Raw genomic sequence first — 18344 nt, forward strand, 5'->3', positions numbered from 1 at the left:
TCAAAACCTCTCTGTGTGCACGACCCGTCCGAGATCGACCTGTGGCGGAGCATTTTCAGATGATCACTCTGACTGAGATTATGCGTCAGAAAGATGATGTTGTCTTTGCTGAGATGCTGAACAGAATCCGTGTGAAAGGAAAGTTGGATGTGCTTTGCGAAGCAGATAGAAATTTGTTGTCACAGGCCATAACTGAACCAGCCCTTTGTCCGACTGATGCGTTGCACATTTTTGCAACTAATAAAGAAGTGGATGCGCAAACTCTGCAACACTGGCTCTGCTCCATACTCATATCATTGACATCCATGCAGATGATTATAGAAAAGATCCTAGAACTGGCAGAATGGCACTACAAGACAGACCATTGAAAGGAGGTAAAAACGAGTTACCAGATACACTGAAAGTTGCAGAAGGAGCTCGTGTCATGCTCACCAGAAACATTGACATACAAAATGGTTTGGTTAATGGAGCTTTTGGAAAACTACTTAGAGTAGTTTACTCTGAAAATGACCAACACATCATCAAGCTTGGACTTAAAATGGATAATGAGACATCTGGAAAGAATAACCGAACACCAGCAGACGACATGGTGTACATTGAGAGAGCAGAAGAGAATCTAAAGCAGAAAGGAGTGGTACGAAGACAGTTCCCAGTGAAGCTGGCCTTTGCATGTACAATACATAAGGTACAGGGTATGACAACCACATCAGCTGTTTTCTCTCTTAAGAGCATTTTTGAGCCCGGCATGGCCTACGTAGCTGTCAGTAGAGTGACGTCTCTCAGTGGACTGTATCTTCTTGATATGGAGGAGAAAAAATATTCACCAATCCAGAAATCACTGCAGCGCTTGAGAACATGAGACAAGCCAACCTTGATGACATGATGCCTCTTCTACACGTGATACAAACACTGAGCAGGTCAGAGGTTTTCACCATTGTTCATCATAATACAGAGGGACTGTCAGCTCACATTAATGACATCAAGAATCACCATGAATTGTGTCTAGCAGATGTTTTGTGCCTAACAGAAACACACCTGCGGGGCTCTTTTGTCGCAGAGAGTCTCCACTTGGAAAATTACAATTTGTTCAAACGCAACAGACACCTGTCCTACACAAACTTTCCCCAGATGGCAAACAGAAGTGGTGGTGGAGTTGCTGTTTATGTGAAGAGTGACATTCAAGTGCATGAAAAACAGTACATCCATAATGTAACTGACCTTGAATTTCTGGCTTTAAAGGTTGAAGCACCAGTCAGTGCTCTGATTGCAGTTGTGTACAGACCTCCAGACTACACTCTGAGGCCATTCCTGAAAAACCTGGTAAGCCTATTAGACTCATTAGAGATCATGGACTGTCATCCCATCATAGTGTGTGGTGATTTTAATGAGAATGTTTTATCCATTGCAAACAAACCAATCCTGGAGCTGTTTGAATCTAGGGGATACGCACAGGTCATCACTGCCCCTACCACAGAGAAGAACACACTGCTTGACCTAATTTTCATTTCTCAGCCAGAGCGATGTCTCCATTCTGGAGTCATGAAGACCTACCATAGTTACCATGACCCTGTATACTGTGTATTGTCCTGTGATGATTCATGAACTATATCTTTGAATACAGTAAGTAATTTCTATATTTTTGAATGACTTAAGAAAGTAGAGCGATATTTAAAAGTTGACTTAAGAAAAAATGCCCTGCATTGCAGTATAATGTTTGAATTTTTTTACATAAAATACAATTACATGAATTAAGTAATGATATCAGTAAAATATGACAATTATATTTATTACAGAAAATCTAAAAATCAGTAATCTATGAATGTCAGAAAAATCAAATATAGCAGTTTAAAACGAACCATGCAGGCATATCCTCTCTTCAGCCAGGCTTCAAATCCTGCCAGGCTGCCCCAGTCTCACTGTGGCTGGGAGGGAGGGAGGGTGGACCAGAGGATTGCCCACACAGCAAATAAATGTTCAACAGCTTCTTCATTGTTTCTGAATAAACAACAATGACTAAAGGTTGCTTTTTAAAAAAAAAAAAAAAAAGAACAAGAAAAAAAAGAAAAAGAAAAACCTAATTACAGCAATAATGACAGTTAAGCCAGTTTATCTGTGCCTCTATTTTGAAATAATATTTACAAAAATGTTATTGATTTCAGTTTATTATAATCTTTAAACTTTTTCAAAAGTATATGATTATATTTTTGGACAAATCTTTCGATGAAACATACATTTTTATGAGCTTTTATCATGTTTCAGCCAGTGCATTTATCAGGGTGGGTCTGGGATGATAAATGCACTGGCTGATAACTGCACATTTCTGGCCAGAAATGTTTCAGCAGTGTTACATATGTACTACATATGTTTCACTTGCTTTTTGTTACCAGCTGATACCCTACATTTGTATAGACATTGGATGGTGTGAGGCTGGGGAGTTGAGTGGAGTGAGTAGGCGGGAGTTGAATGTGGGGGGGTACGGTGGGAGGTTGTTAGGTTTCTTTTCTTTCTTTTTTTTTTGTTAAGAGAGACACAGTCCTCCTGTGTCTTCTCCAAGCTTCACATGTAAAATCCAACAGTGTGAAGCACATAGCAGCCAGAAACTGTAATGCCACAGATCAGAGAGGCTTCATCATCACCATCTTCATCGCCGTACGATCAGAGCGTGAGACTTCACATCTGGAGCACAGGAGAGATTCTGTGATAAGTCCTCCTTCTAGCTTGTCCCACTAGCAGTCGGTGAGATTTACTCACAACAAAAAGGGTTAATGACATTATTTTCATGGAAACATGTATTAATTCTTTGTAAAGTGTTTAAATTGTGTTTTCACTTGACCTTATGAGTGCTATTTTGAGTGTATTTTAATATCTGTACTTAGGTGTTTCCCTCTGTGATCCATCCCCTTCAGAGCTGAGACACTCAGGACTGAACAGACTGCACAGCTTCTGTGACTGAGCCTCCAAAACACCTTCTTTGAAACCACACATGATAGAAGGGCTTTACGTTTGCAGCAGCACTACTAAAGGTATTCAGTTTATTACAGGATGTGTTTGTTTCTTAGGACCAGCTCTAAGTGCACACTACCTAACATATACACCTTTCTGTTTATTGCAAACCAACTACTCTGGATCATATGGCCAGTCGGCAGGAATGTTGCTGCAGGAAAACATCCCTGCAGATCACCATCATTGTCAGACTGACTGTGCCTCCTTTGTGCAGTGTCAAGATCCTCCCTAAATGAGTGTGTAAGTTCATTATTTTATTCCCTTTGACAAGACAAGTATCACTGATATTTACATTTACAACTACATATGTTCCTGTTTTCTGCTCTTCTTTTAAAGTCCTCAGCTATCCTGCTTCTGTGCTGCTTGCCACACATCAAACACTGGCCGGATGACAGGGAGGATCCACTCTGAAGTCACTGGACATGATGAGGATCATATGGGACTTTATAGTTTCACAGAAATGTTGTGCTCTTTGATTACAGGTTTTAAATGGACATAATGACTGCCTCTCTCTGATCAACAGGCTAAAGGATTGTTTTCATTGTTAGTGCTCTGTACAATGTATGCTTATTTAATATTTCATCACAGAGCAAACCTTTATTTATTTAACATATTTTTATTTTGTTTTAATGTTGAATTAACTGTGGGGATTTTTTTAAGTGGGCACTCAGGATGTCATATGACCAGAAATGTGGTAACTGGAATTCAACAGTATGTAAAGAAAGAATCTGCTAAGAACAAAACACACACAAAACCCCCCCAAGAGAACTCAAATTCATTCCATGTAATCCAGTCTAAAACATTTTAAACTGCTGAACAGCAACACAAACAGTGTTAAAGAAACAGTGTTAACAGAATAATTATGATGAGTTTGTACCAAAGTTTCAGGTCACATGGCACACCTAGTGTGTAGTGTGGGGTATCAGCTGGTAAGTATAGGTTTTTTCATATTTGTGTCCTTAGAGTTCAGATAGATTAAGCCTTGTGTATAATAATTAGTCATAACCACAACTCAAAGTCAGGGACTAACTAAATTTGTGACTTTGTGTCTGAGCCCAGGTTAAAACACTGTGTAAAAAAGCATTTAGTGGCATGGCTGAACAATGCTGTAAACTAATGATACTTATTTATCCACAAAAAGGACTAATGTGTTTATTTGATTATTTGTATGTGTTAAACTGTGTCACCACCTTAGGCTTTCGTTTGAGTTCACTCAAAAATCTCTATACAGTTCTCTTTTACCACTGTGTGGACACTGTTTACAATAAAACATAAAAAAGAATGAGTAATAAAACGATGTGTAGACAGATCAGTAGACCGATAGAAACAGCTGTTCAGCCATGTTCTAAGAAACCAACACAATTTAAAGGTTCAGGATTGTGGTTTTAAAAGTTGAATTTTCATGTATTTCATATGTTGCTTATTATTTTTATTTGGTTATTTAATTTAGTTATTTTTATTTATTCTCCTGTGAAGTGTTTAACAAAAAAAGCTACTTTAATTTCAATTTTATTTGTTTATTATTTGGTAATTTGTTCTTTAAGAATCGAGTCTGTGCCAAAAACTAAAGTTGAACAGACACATGACAGGATCAGATTATTAACACCTTAAAACATTGCAAACGTCTCTTTTTAAAATGATTTTTATTGTATTTCGAAAAAAACATTTGTTGAATTAATTTAAGTTCTTTTCAGAAAGAAGCTGTACAATATGACTTAAGATTTTTATGTTATTTTCTATGACATACAAAACAAATTGATGTATGTAATACCATTAAACATGATATACACATGTGTATATGTCTGAAAAACATTATCCTGGATATTAAAGCTTGTATTTTCTCCAGAATGTTTGTTCATCTTTTCAGTTCAATTCAACAAATTTGTTTTTACAATTATTTTTATTATTTTTTTATGAATTAGAGATTTATAATACATAATTCCACTCTTTAAGTGATTAGAAGAATATGAACTTTTGTTTTTCATTCAGAGGTTTTCTGACTAAATTTTCTTTTGTCATTACTCATCTTTTTCTAATTTATATTTTAAACATGTTCAGCTATTTTCCAACTTCTTCTGTGTGAAAATCAGCTTTCAAAAGTTCTGCACTTTTGTTTTCAGGTTACAAATTCTGTATTTTCCAGCTAATTCAGCATTTTTAGCTTAATATTCAGTATTTAATTCATTTCAGTGCATACATTCAGATTCAAGCATTCACACTGCAGTTTCTTCAGAAAATGCACTTTCTAGTTATTATTATTAGTGTGAATGCTTGTAAAAGCATTCACAGTATTGTTCTTCTAATCTTTATTATTATTATATATTCCGTACGTTTTTTGGCATCTAACTCCTTCAAAACCGTTCAACTTAGAAAAACCATTCAAACACCATTAGATTCCTCTTCTTTTGGACATGACTGCTTCTACTTTTCTCATTTATAACATTTATATTTTTAAAATTATTCAACTTTTTTCAACAAAAATTTCCCATGTATTTCAATGGGGAGACCCTTCAAATCCTCATTCAACTTACTCATTTTCAAACTGTATCTACTTCAACATACGTTGACATAGAGCCACCATTCAAACTTTAAAACGAAGACAAGACATTCAACTATTCAACTTGTATTTATCTTTTCAATATCTGTTATACTTTTTCTTCAGTTCCAGTTTAAGTTTCATGATGTTTTTTCAGCCGTTTCAGAGATTATAATGGGTGTGTATGGGACGGAATGTTGGGGCTAGAGTGAGACAGCTCAACTGCTAGAGTGAGAGGAGCAAAAAAATTAATCTTAAAATCTTTTTTAAAACTGCTGCTGTGTCCACAGCGTTTGCTCTACAGGTATGATTTTACCCTCAAAACGTAGCCATCGCTGTCCTCTTTCATCCAATGTGTTTACTATTGTCCTAGGTGTTATGGTTCTTTCATAAATGTCACCAAAGCACAGACTCCTCCCTCCAACTCCTCCATAGACTCTAATGTTAAAATGGCTCAGAAAGTTCCTTTGAAAATCAGAAGAGCAGGCTGTCTTTACACTGTCACCACGTCCATATAATAAACTCCACAGGCATGAAAACTGAGAATTAGGTAGACTAGACATTGCTGTCGCTCACGGTGAAAGAATTTTGTCAATACGACATGTACTTTTCATTTGGGAAGGATTTGTTTGGGGCTGACTTTTCTGTTCATTTTAAGCAGCAAAAGTGAGGTGCATGTCTGTGTGCGTGTGTATGGAGCCCCTGGCGCAGTCACTATAGCAACCAGGCTCACACCTGCCTGCCTAACGAGCTCTCTCTCACTCTGCCAAGATTCATCTTAAAGACTTCTCTTTCAACTGCTGCTGTGTCCACAGTGTTTGCTCTACAGCCATCATTTTACCCTCAAAACGAGGCCATCGTTCTTCTCTTTCCAACAGCGTGTCTTTCAAAGCTCAGAAATGTAAACCTTTAAAACTGTGTGGATCCAAGTGGAGGGATCATATTTTAGTCGTTCAGTGATTCAAAGAATATGAACTTTTAATATTCATTCAGATGTTTTCTGACTCTAAATAGTCTTTTCTCATTACTCAGGTTTTTCTAATTTACATTTAAAACATTTTCAGCTATTTTCCAACTTCTTCTCTGTGCTTGTCAGCTTTTAGCAGTTCAGCACTTTTGTTTTCAGGTGCAAATTTCTGTATTTTTCATCTCATTCAACATTTTTAACTAAAAATTCAGCAATTAATACATTTCAGTGCATACATTGAGATTCAAGCATTCACACTGCAGTTTCTTCAGAAAATGCACTTTCTAGTTATTATTATATTTTATTATATATTCCGTACGTTTTTTGTAGTCCTACTCCTTCAAAACCGTTCAACTTAGAAAAACCATTCAAACACCGTTAGATTCCTCTTCTTTTGGACACGACCGCTTCTATTTTTCTCATTTTTAACATTTATATTTTTAAAATTATTCAACTTTTTTCAACAAAAATTTCCCATGTATTTCAATGGGTAGACCCTTCAAATTCTCATTCAACTTACTCATTTTTAAACTCCTACTACTTCCACATACGTTGACATAGAGCCACCATTCAAACTTTAAAACGAAGACAAGACATTCAACTATTCAACTTGTATTTATCTTTTCAATATCTATTATACTTTTTCTTCACTTCCAGTTTAAGTTTCATGATGTTTTTTCAGCCGTTTCAGAGTTTATAATGGGTGTGTATGGGGCGGAATGTTGGGGCTAGAGTGAGACAGCTCAACTGCTAGAGTGAGAGGAGCAAAAAAATTAATCTTAAAATCTTTTTTAAAACTGCTGCTGTGTCCGCAGCGTTTGCTCTACAGGTATGATTTTACCCTCAAAACGTAGCCATCGCTGTCCTCTTTCATCCAATGTGTTTACTATTGTACTAGGTGTTATGGTTCTTTCATAAATGTCACCAATGCACAGCCTCCTCCCTCCAACTCTTCCATAGACTAATGTTAAAATGGCTTAGAAGGTTCGTTTGAAAATCAGAAGAGAATGGTGTCTTTCCACTGTCACCACGTCCATATAATAAACTCCACCGGCATGAAAACTGAGAATTCAGTAGACTAGACATTGCTGCCGCTCACGTTGAAAGAATTTTGTCAATACGACTTGTACTTTTGATTTGGGAATGATTTGTTTCGGCCTGACTTTTCTGTTCATTTTAAGCAGCAAAAGTGAGGTGCATGTCTGTGTGCGTGTGTATGGAGCCACTGGGTGCAGTCACTATAGCAACCAAGCTCACACCTGCCTGCTTAACGAGCTCTCTCACACTCTGCCAAGATTCATCTTAAACACTTCTCTTTCAACTGGTGCTGTGTCCACAGTGTCTACTCTACAGCCATCATTTTACCCTCAAAACGTCGCCATGGTTCTTCTCTTTCCAACACCATGTCTTTCAAAGCTCAGAGATTTAAATCTTTACAACTGTGTGGATCCAAGTGGAGGGATCACATTTTAGTCATTCAGTGATTCAAAGAATATGATCTTTTAATATTTATTCAGATGTTTTCTGACTCTTAAATTGTCTTTTCTCATTTCTTATGTTTTTCTAATTTACAATTAAAACATTTTCAGCTATTTTCCAACTTCTTCTCAGTGGATGTCAGCTATCAGCAGTTCAGCACTTTTGTTTTCAGGTGAAAATTTCTGTATTTTTCATCTCATTCAACATTTTTAACTTAAAATTCAGCAATTAATTTATTTCTGTGCATACATTCAGATTCAAGCATTCACACTGCAGTTTCTTCAGAAAATGCATTTTCTAGTTAGTGTGAATGCTTGTAAAAGCATTCACAGTATTGTTCTTCTATTCTTTATTGTGTGGATGCCCTAAAAGGGCTTCCACACTATTGAGTTCCTGTTTCTCTTTATTGTGTGGATGCCCTAAAAGGGCTTCCACACTATTGAGTTCCTGTTTCTCTTTATTGTGTGGATGCCCTCAAAGGGCTTCCACACTATTGAGTTCCTGTTTCTCTTTATTCTTTATTGTGTGGATGCCCTCAAAGGGCTTCCACACTATTGAGTTCCTGTTTCTCTTTATTCTTTATCTTTATACTTTATTCTTCTAGTTGCTCCGTATTTCGCCGTTTAACTACTGCTTCAGTTTTCAGCCGATTTTCACCGTTCAAACTCTAAACTGTTCTGCTCTTTCTGCTAATGACTGCTATGACTTTTGGTGTTTATTACTATTATACTTTTTAAAATATTACACTTTTTTCCTTTAATTTGTCCCATTGAAATGAATGGAAAACTTCCACAATTCTGCTAAAACTTGCTTGTTTTTGAAACTTGACTACTTCCTCATACTTTCACCTAGAAACTCCATTCAAACTTTAAAATGTTCTCAAATTATTGGGCTATTCCTGTCTGATTCAGCTTTTTCAGATCTTCTACCGTTTTAATCTTATCTCTCTTTAAATTTTGAGTTGCAAAATTGTGATTTTTCAGAAAATACATGCATTGTTATGGTTGCTATGCAATTAACTCAGAGTGTACACTCGTCCATTCTGAATTTTCTCTTCATGTCCGAACAACTTCTTGCTACTCGCTCAATTTCCACTTAACTCCCACAAATTATACATCAAAATGTAGGTATTTTTGCTGGCTTTCAGAAAATGTCACTATCATTGTTGTGGGATTTATAGAATTTTGGCAAATCTCCTCAGACCAACAGAAAGTCTCAAAACTCTCCATAGAAAGTCAATGGAGAGCTTGTTCAAAATCACCGCTGGAATTCTCTAATGAGAGGCATTTTCAAATCGTCATATCTCCTTAACAAAACAGAGTTGAGACATGAGGCTTGTGCCAATATATCTTCAGACAGTCCTGATGCTCACAATTCAAGAATTTTTTTCTCACCTATTACCGTTTGGCCATGAATTGCATATGTTTGAGAGTAGGAAATTTGTCCCTCGCTCAGATCTCTTCAGATTTCAAACTCTGGAAATGAGACACTTTTTTCTCTCGTCATATCTTTTTGATGGATTGCAACAGAGCCCTGAAAATTTCCATGACTGTTCACCAAAGCCTGCTGTTTCTTACGGTGAAAGAATGATTTTGATGCTCCATATAGATTTAGAGTTACAAAACATTGTTTGAGGCTAAGTCAAGGCAGTTTTGCTTCGCCTCTACTCAGTTACAGTGTGTTACAAGTCATATATCTTCAATAATCTATATTTTATCTTTGAATTATGAAGACCTGCAGATTCCCCCATCTCTTCTGAACAAAACAGTGTCAGAATGACTGTTCTAGCCCCTATGGTTAGAAAATTATGGCCATATGTGTCAAGGGGAATCCTGAATGTCAGAAATACACTGAAGAAAACTCATACCTCTCTCTGTGTCTGCGTGTGTAAGTGCTGATTACAGCAGGTGCAGCTAATTTAACTGACCTAGATATACCAGGCCCAGACTCTTAACAGCCCCTGTTCACTTTAGCCTCTGTGTATGTGTGTGTGTATCAATATTTCTCTTATGTTAAAGTATTGCTTCTCAATCATAGTACTTCAAAGTACTTCTACTACATCTTAGTACTTCTGCTCAATCATACTATTTGTGCCAAATCATGGTATTTGTGCCAACTCATGGCTTTTGTGCCAAATCAGAATATTTCTGTTATGTTATAGTATTACTACTAGGTGGAGGAATTTCTGTTATGTTATAGTATATCTGCCAAATAATAGTATTCATCCCAAATCAAAGTATTTATGCCAAATTACAGTATTTCTGCTAAAAAGCAGAAATAGTACCTTTTAGCAGAAATTTCTGCCAAACAATAGTATTTATTTTAAAACATAGTATTCCTGCTAAATCATAGTATTTGTACTGATTTGTACACTCTGTGTATATGTGTATCAATATTTCTCCTATGTTAAAGTATTACTCCTCAATTATAGTATTTCTGCTAAATCAAAGTACTTCTATTACATCTTAGTACTTCTGCTCAATCATAGTATTCCTGCCCAATCATAGCATTTGTACTAAATCATAGTATTTGTGTCAAAGCTTCGTATCTGTATGGAGTCATAGTATTTCTTCTAAATAATAGTATTTCAATCAAATCTCACAAGTTGTGGTAAAACGCAGTATTTCTCACAAATCATAGTATGTGTACCCAATCATAGTATTTCTGCCATATCATCGTATTTGTACCAAATCATGGGTTTTGCCAAATCATGGTATTTGTGCCAAATCATAGTATTTGTGCTAAAACATAGTATTTCTGCCATATTGTGGTATTTGTGCAAAAACAAAGAAATCATAGTATATCTGTTGTTATAGTATTACTACTAAGGCATAGTATTTCTGCCAAATCATAGTATTCCTTCAAAATCATAGTATTACTGCAATTTCATAGTATTTGAGCAAAATCGTACTATATTTGCAACAACGTACTATGTCTGCAAAATCACAGTATTTCTGTAATGTTTTAGTATTACTACTAAGGCACAGTATTTCTGCCAATTCGTAGTATTTGTACTAAATCACATTACTTGTGCCAAATCATAGTATTTGTTGCAAATCATAGTATTCAAACCAAAACAGTATTTGTACCAAAGCATCGTATTTGTACGAAGTCATAGTATTTCTTCTAAATCATAGTATTTCAATCAAATCTCAGTTTTTCTGCCAAATCATAGTATTTGTACCCAATCATAGTATTTCTGCCATATCATTGTATTTGTGCCAAACCATGGTATTTGTGACAAAACATGGTATTTGTTTCAAATTATAGTAGTGCCCAATTAATATTTCTGTTATGTTATAGCATAACTACTAAGTCGTAGACGTTCCGTTCTGTTATATTATATCTGCTGAATGTAGTATATGTGCCAAATCATAGTATTTATAGCAAATCATAGTATTTGTGCCAAACCATTGTATTTCTGCCATATCATCGTATTTGTGCCAAATCATGGTATTTTTGCCAAATCATGGTATTTGTGACAAAACATGGTATTTGTTCCAAATTATAGTATTTGTGCCCAGTTAACATTTCTGTTATGTTATAGCATAACTACTAAGTCGTAGACGTTCTGTTCTTTTATAGTATATCTGCTGAATATAGTATTTGTGCCAAATCATAGTATTTATAGCAAATCATAGTATTTGTGCCAAACCATTGTATTTGTATGGAGTCATAGTATTTCTTTTAAATCATTTGTTAAAGTATATGTGCTGAATATAGTATATGTGTATCAATATTTCTCCTATGTTAAAGTATTACTCCTCAATCACAGTATTTCTGCTAAATCAAAGTACTTCTACTACATCTTAGTAATTCTGCTAAATCATAGTATTTTTGCGAAATAATGGCATTTGTGCCAAATCATGGTTTTGGGGCCAAATCATAATTTTTCTGTTATGTTACAGTATTAAAACTAAGTGGAGGAATGTCTGTTATGTTATAGTATATATGCTGAATATAGTATATCTGACAAATCATAGTATTTACCCCAAATCATAGTATTTATGCCAAATTACAGTATTTTTGCCAAAAGGCAGAAATAGTACCCAAAAAATAGTACTTATGTGAAAACACAGTATTTCTGCTAAATCATAGTATTCCTGTCATTTGTACTGAAACATAGTATTTCTGCCCAATCATAGTATTTGTACTCAATCATAGTATTTCTGCCCAATCATAGTATTTTTACCCAATCATAGTATTTCTGCTATATCATAGTATTTGTTCCAAATCATGGGATTTTCCCAAAACATGGTATTTGTGCCAAATTATAGTATTTGTGCCCAATTAATATTTCTGTTATGTTATAGTATTACTAGTAAGTCGTAGAATTTCTGTTATGTTATAATACATCTGCTGAATATAGTATATGTGCCAAATCACAGTATTTATCCCAAATCATAGTATTTATGCCAAATTACAGTATTTCTGCTAAAAAGCAGAAATAGTACCTTTTATCAAAATTTTTTGCCAAAAGATAGAATTTATGAAGAAACATAGTATTTAAATCAGTACAAATCAGTACTATGTTTCAGTACAAATCAGCGTATTTGTACTGAAACATATGCCTGCTATGACTTTTGGTGACTTTTGGTGCTCATAACTTCTATACTTTTTGAGATATTGAATTTTTTTTGCAATATTTTTTGCCCATTTCTGCCATATCATCAGTGGCGTCACTGATTTTCCTTGCCGGGATGACCTGTGTTTTAGCTCAGTGAGATGAGCATCCGTTCTCAGACTGGGAGGCCTGTGTTCAAATCCCTCTTATGGCAACATTTCTTTCAGTTAACAGTTAAACTTCTTTAACTCAATTTCAGCTTTTTCACCCCTTTTCAGTAAAATATTTCAGTTTTTTCACCACTTTTCAGCACAAATCCCAGCTTTTTCTGCTGTTTTCAGCAAAAACCTCTTTTCAGCAGAATTCTGAAAAGAGTTCTGCAGAAAATCAGATTTCCACCCCTCAAACAAACGTAATTCATTGCTCAACGGTAAGATAATTGTAAAAACTGCTTCCACTGTGAGTGTCAGCAGTGTCTGAAGATATATTGGCACAAGCCTCATGTCCTAACTTTGCTTTGTTAAAGAGATATGGCGATTTGAAAATGCCTCCCGTTTCAGAATTTCAGCTCTGAATTTCAAAACCGCCCCATAGACTTTGAATGGGGAATATTGAGACCTTGTGTCACTCCGAGGCAAATTGCAAAAAAACGGTAAATCTCACAATAAAGATAGTGACATTGTCTGAAAGCCAGCAAAAATACCTACGTTTTGATGTATAATTTGTGGGGGTTGAGTGGAAATTGAGTGAGCAGCAAGAAGTAGTTTAGACATGAAGAGAAAATTCAGAACGGACCAGCACTCACTCTGACTTAATTGCATAGCAACCATAGCAACGCATGTATTTTCTGAAAAATCACGATTTTGCAACTGAAAACTTAAAGAGAGATAAGATTTAAACGGTAGAAGATCTGAAAAAGCTGAATCAGACAGGAATAGCCCAATAATCTGAGAACATTTTAAAGTTTGAATGGAGTTTCTAGGTGAAAGCATGAAGACATAGTTGAGTTTCAAAGACAAGCAAGTTTTAGCAGAATTGTGGAAGTTTCCCATTCATTTCAATGGGACAAATTAAAGGAAAAAAGTGTAATATTTTAAAAAGTATAATAGTAATAAACACCAAAAGTCATAGCTGGAATTAGCAGAAAGGGCAGAACAGTTTAGAGTTTGAACTGAGAAAATCAGCTGAAAACTGGAGGAGTAGTTAAGTGCCGAAAAACGTACGGAAGCAACAGGAATAATAAAGAATAAAGAGAAACAGGAAAACAATAGTGTGGAAGCCCTTTAGGGCATCCACACAATTCTCATTCAACTCACTCCTCTTTAAACTGTATCCACTTCCACATACATTGACATAGAGCCACCATTCAAACTTTAAAACGAAGACAAGACATTCAACTATTCAACTTGTATTTATCTTTTCAATATCTATTATACTTTTTCTTCAGTTCCAGTTTAAGTTTCATGATGTTTTTTCACCCGTTTCAGAGTTTATAATGGGTGTGTATGGGACGGAATGTTGGGGCTAGAGTGAGACAGCTCAACTGCTAGAGTGAGAGGAGCAAAAAAATTAATCTTAAAATCTTTTTTAAAACTGCTGCTGTGTCCGCGGCGTTTGCCCTACAGGTATGATTTTACCCTCAAAACGTAGCCATCGCTGTCCTCTTTCATCCAATGTGTTTACTATTGTACTAGGTGTTATGGTTCTCCCATGAATGTCACCAATGCACAGCCTCCTCCCTCCAACTCTTCCATAGACTCTAATGTTAAAATGGCTCAGAAGGTTCGTTTGAAAATCAGAAGAGCATGGTGTCTTTCCACTGTCACCACGTCCATATAATAAACTCCACAGGCATGAAAACTGAGAATTCAGTAGACTAGACATTGCTGCCGCTCACGGTGAAAGAATTTTGTCAATACGATGTGTACTTTTCATTTGGGAACGATTTGTTTCGGGCTGACTTTTCTGTTCATTTTAAGCAGCAAAAGTGAGGTGCATGTCTGTTTGCGTGTGTATGGAGCCATTGGGTGCAGTCACTATAGCAACCAGGCTCACACCTGCCTGCTTAACGAGCTCTCTCTCACTGTGCCAAGATTCATCTTAAACACTTCTCTTTCAACTGCTGCTGTGTCCACAGTGTTTGCTCTAAAGCCATCATTTTACGCTCAAAACGAAGCCATCGTTGTTCTCTTTCCAACAGCGTGTCTTTCAAAGCTCAGAGATGTAAACCTTTAAAAATGTGTGGATCCAAGTGGAAGGATCACATTTTAGGTATTCATTGATTCAAAGAATATGAACTTTTAATATTCATTCAGATGTTTTCTGACTCTAAATTTTCTTTTCTCATTTCTTCTGTCTTTCTAATTTACAATTAAAACATTTTCAGCTATTTTCCAACTTCTTCTCTGTGGTTGTCAGCTTTTAGCAGTTCAGCACTTCTGTTTTCAGGTGCAAATTTCTATATTTTTCATCTCATTCAACATTTTTAACTTAAAATTCAGCAATTAATTCATTTCAGTGCATACATTCAGATTCAAGCATTCACACTGCAGTTTCTTCAGAAAATGCACTTTCTAGTTTATCAATAGATTTCTAACACAAAGACAACGGAAGTATGATTCCTGTTTCATCCTTAGTTGAGGGTAAGAAGGCCTTTAAAGGTTTCTTTAGTAAAGGAAAACCAGAGACCAAAAATCTTCTTCATTCAGTGAAGAATAGAAATATGTTCTGGCTTTACGGAGGGCTTTCTTATAAAGCAGCGGCCGCTGGTCCGAGTGTCAGGTGAACTGAACTTCAGGTAAGAAGTTATGACCTGCAGTCTATCTGGGTCAGATATAAACCAAGTTTAGGTGGAGTTTATTTTCGTTGTGCTGACTTTTTACAGTCACTTACAATAACTTGTACTGCGTACTAGCTAGCATGATGCAGTTTCTATACAGCTGGGAGGTGCTATGATGTTACTTATAGTGAACTTTAATTTTATTCATAAGGTTAGTTAGTAGAGTTGCCAAAATTGAATCGTCTCGTATTCAGAGAAAATATTACGTGTTTCGTATTGAGGTGAAAAGGAACAGTTGGTCCCGTACTTCAGCTAGAATGAAAAAAAGACACAAAGCTGGAGTTATTCTGTGTTTACGCTGCACAGCTGCCTCTTCTTCTCTCATTCTCTCCCCTCCCTCTCCTGTTGCTACTTCAATCATGAAACTGATCAATGATCAGCTGATTGGCTTTTCTCTCTTGTTTGTTTATCGCCCACTTTGCGCCAGAAAGAGGAAACCAGCGGATGTCACGTTAAACAACAGCAGCACGTTTAAGCTTGATCAGCTGTTGTTAGAATTTATTTAATATTACTTTCTAGTATCAGCTGATGTTTGCTGGAGCCACAGCTGTAAAAGCTGCTGGCCATGATATCGGTTTGGATATGTGGTGAGAGGGAAACATGAAGATGAAACCAGGAGATGTCCTTACTGAATCATCAGAGCTGAACAATGATGGAGAAACAGGTTTACCTTTTAGGTGACATGGATGAGTTGAAGGGAAGTTATGAACTGTTTCTGAGAGACAAATAACACCAGGATCCTTTTCTATGTAGCTGACAGCTGGTAACTGTGCAGGGGCGGGTCTAGGAAAGTTTTGCCAGGGGGCCAGGTAGGGCATTAACAGAGAAAAGGGGGCACAAAGAAATACTTTTCTTTCTTATTCTCATTTAAAATGTCTCGCTTTTAACAAATAATTATCCAAATCTTACAACCAAAGTTTTTATCTGATGTAAAATGTATAGAAATCATACATATACCAACAAGACAGTGTACATCACTGTCACAACAGCGTTTGTTTTCATTGTTGTGAGGAGACCATAAATAGCATTTGCATTTTCTGTTGTACAGTTCATTTCCTGTTATGGATAAAAAGTGTGTTTTTTTTGTTTCAAAATAGCTGATAACTATTCGCTGCTAGCTGCCAACATCTGCGAACAAATATAATTCTGTACAGTTGTTCTATATAGTGTGTAACTGTTCATATAGAGCGTTATTAAATTTATTGCTAATGCATTCATATGGCACATTGACTTCTGAGGAAATTTTAGACGGCATTCATCATCAAAAAGGTTGCCGACCCCTGATTTAGACAGTTTGTAACTCTCAGTGATGCCGCAGTGTTCGTTTGACTTTGGGACCTGAAGCGGAGTTTGGACCCAGACATGGCTAATGGTGTCAGACTTAAAGACCGGATTATACCACAGAGTCAAGTACTTCTGATTTGAGGCCTTAGTTTTCACAGGAGCTACAGTATCCAGAGTCGTACGTAGTGAGGAGGTAAAGTTATTAACAAGATAATCGACCTCTGTTGGAGTAGCGTTCAGATAGCTGCTCTGCTCTGTGTTGGTACAGGGCATTGAAGATGATAACAGTGGGTGGATTATATTCTTAAACTTAGTTACAGCACTTTCAGAAAGACATCTACTGTGATAAAGTCTACTCTCCACTGCTGTGTAATCAATTATTGTAAATGTGAATGTTATCAGGAAATGATCAGACAGCAGAGGGTTTTCAGGAAACACTGTTAAATGTTCAGTTTCTATGCCATATGTTCAGTGTTGGGGAGTGACGGAATACATGTACCGCCGTTACGTATTTAGAATACAAAATATGAGTAACTGTATTCCGTTACAGTTACCGTTTTAAAAGGTGGTATTCAGAATACAGTTACTTTGTTGAAATAAATGGATTACACGGCGGTACTTTCCTGTTTCATATTATCGCGGGTCAGGACTGTTTGGGTTTGTTTGACAGCTATGTTCTGTTGTTCCAGGCGGCAGCGTTATGGTTGCCATGGTTATACGATGACGCTCTCTCTCTGCGTGTTTCCCGGGTGAGAGAGCGCTTTTTTGTTGTTGTTGTTGTGCTAAGCTAATAGGCAGAATGCTACATGTATAGCCCTAAAGAATGTAGCATGATGGGCAGTGTAGTCCGTGCTGCAGCGAGAATGGACTACCGTACCCGTTATGTGTCTGTGAGCGAGGGAGGGAGAAAAAGGAAAAGTCCGAGTTGTCACGGAGCAGAAACGGGAGCTGGAAGCATGTAAATATAATAATAACCACTGCAGCCAAGAAGAGTGCCTGACGAGCCCAGTTGTAAGTAAGCTATTAAGACTCGACTGTACGCGGTGTTCGTGTTTTCCTCCGGAAAAAAATAAGTTCCGTTGGAGCAGCCTTTCAACGCCTCTCTCTGTCTCTCAGAAGCAAAGTGACCCAGACAACAAAGTAAAGCTATTTTTCGGCTACCAGCCCGACACGGAACCCACCGTATTAGCCAGAGGTCCCTTTACTACGGTTCGGAGCCGCGGACCTTCAGTAACAGTAATAAATCAAAGCAATAGTACATTCAGGTAGTAGTTGTAAACAGCATGATAATATATTAAGTAATCTAAAGTATTCAGAATACGTTACTCTCATTGAGTAACATAACGGAATACGTTACAGAATACATTTTGGGGCATGTATTCGGTATTCTGTAGTGGAATACATTTTAAAAGTAACCTTCCCAACACTGCATATGTTAAAACAAGATCTAGAGTGTGATTAAAGTGGTGGGTGGGTTCTTTTACATTTTGAGAGAAGCCAATTGAGTCTAATAACAGATTAAATGCCATGTTGAGGCTGTCATTTTTAGCATCTACATGGATGTTAAAATCACCCACAATAATTATTTTATCTGAGCTGAGCACTAAATCAGATAAAAAGTCTGAGAAATCAGAGAGAAACTCTGTGTAAGGCCCAGGTGGATGATAGATGA

General features: G+C 36.5%; 1 long non-coding RNA gene across 1 annotated transcript; it reads left to right on the forward strand.

Moving 5' to 3' along the window:
* The first annotated feature begins 817 nt into the window (after window positions 1-817).
* LOC109203094 (uncharacterized) lies at window positions 818-4848 on the forward strand. The gene is made up of 4 exons (XR_002063028.2): window positions 818-1620; window positions 2907-3023; window positions 3140-3243; window positions 3340-4848. It is a non-coding gene; the product is annotated as an uncharacterized LOC109203094 (long non-coding RNA).
* Window positions 4849-18344: the final 13496 nt, after the last annotated feature.

This window comes from Oreochromis niloticus, linkage group LG8, assembly GCF_001858045.2.
Source record: "Oreochromis niloticus isolate F11D_XX linkage group LG8, O_niloticus_UMD_NMBU, whole genome shotgun sequence".
NCBI lineage: Eukaryota > Metazoa > Chordata > Actinopteri > Cichliformes > Cichlidae > Oreochromis > Oreochromis niloticus.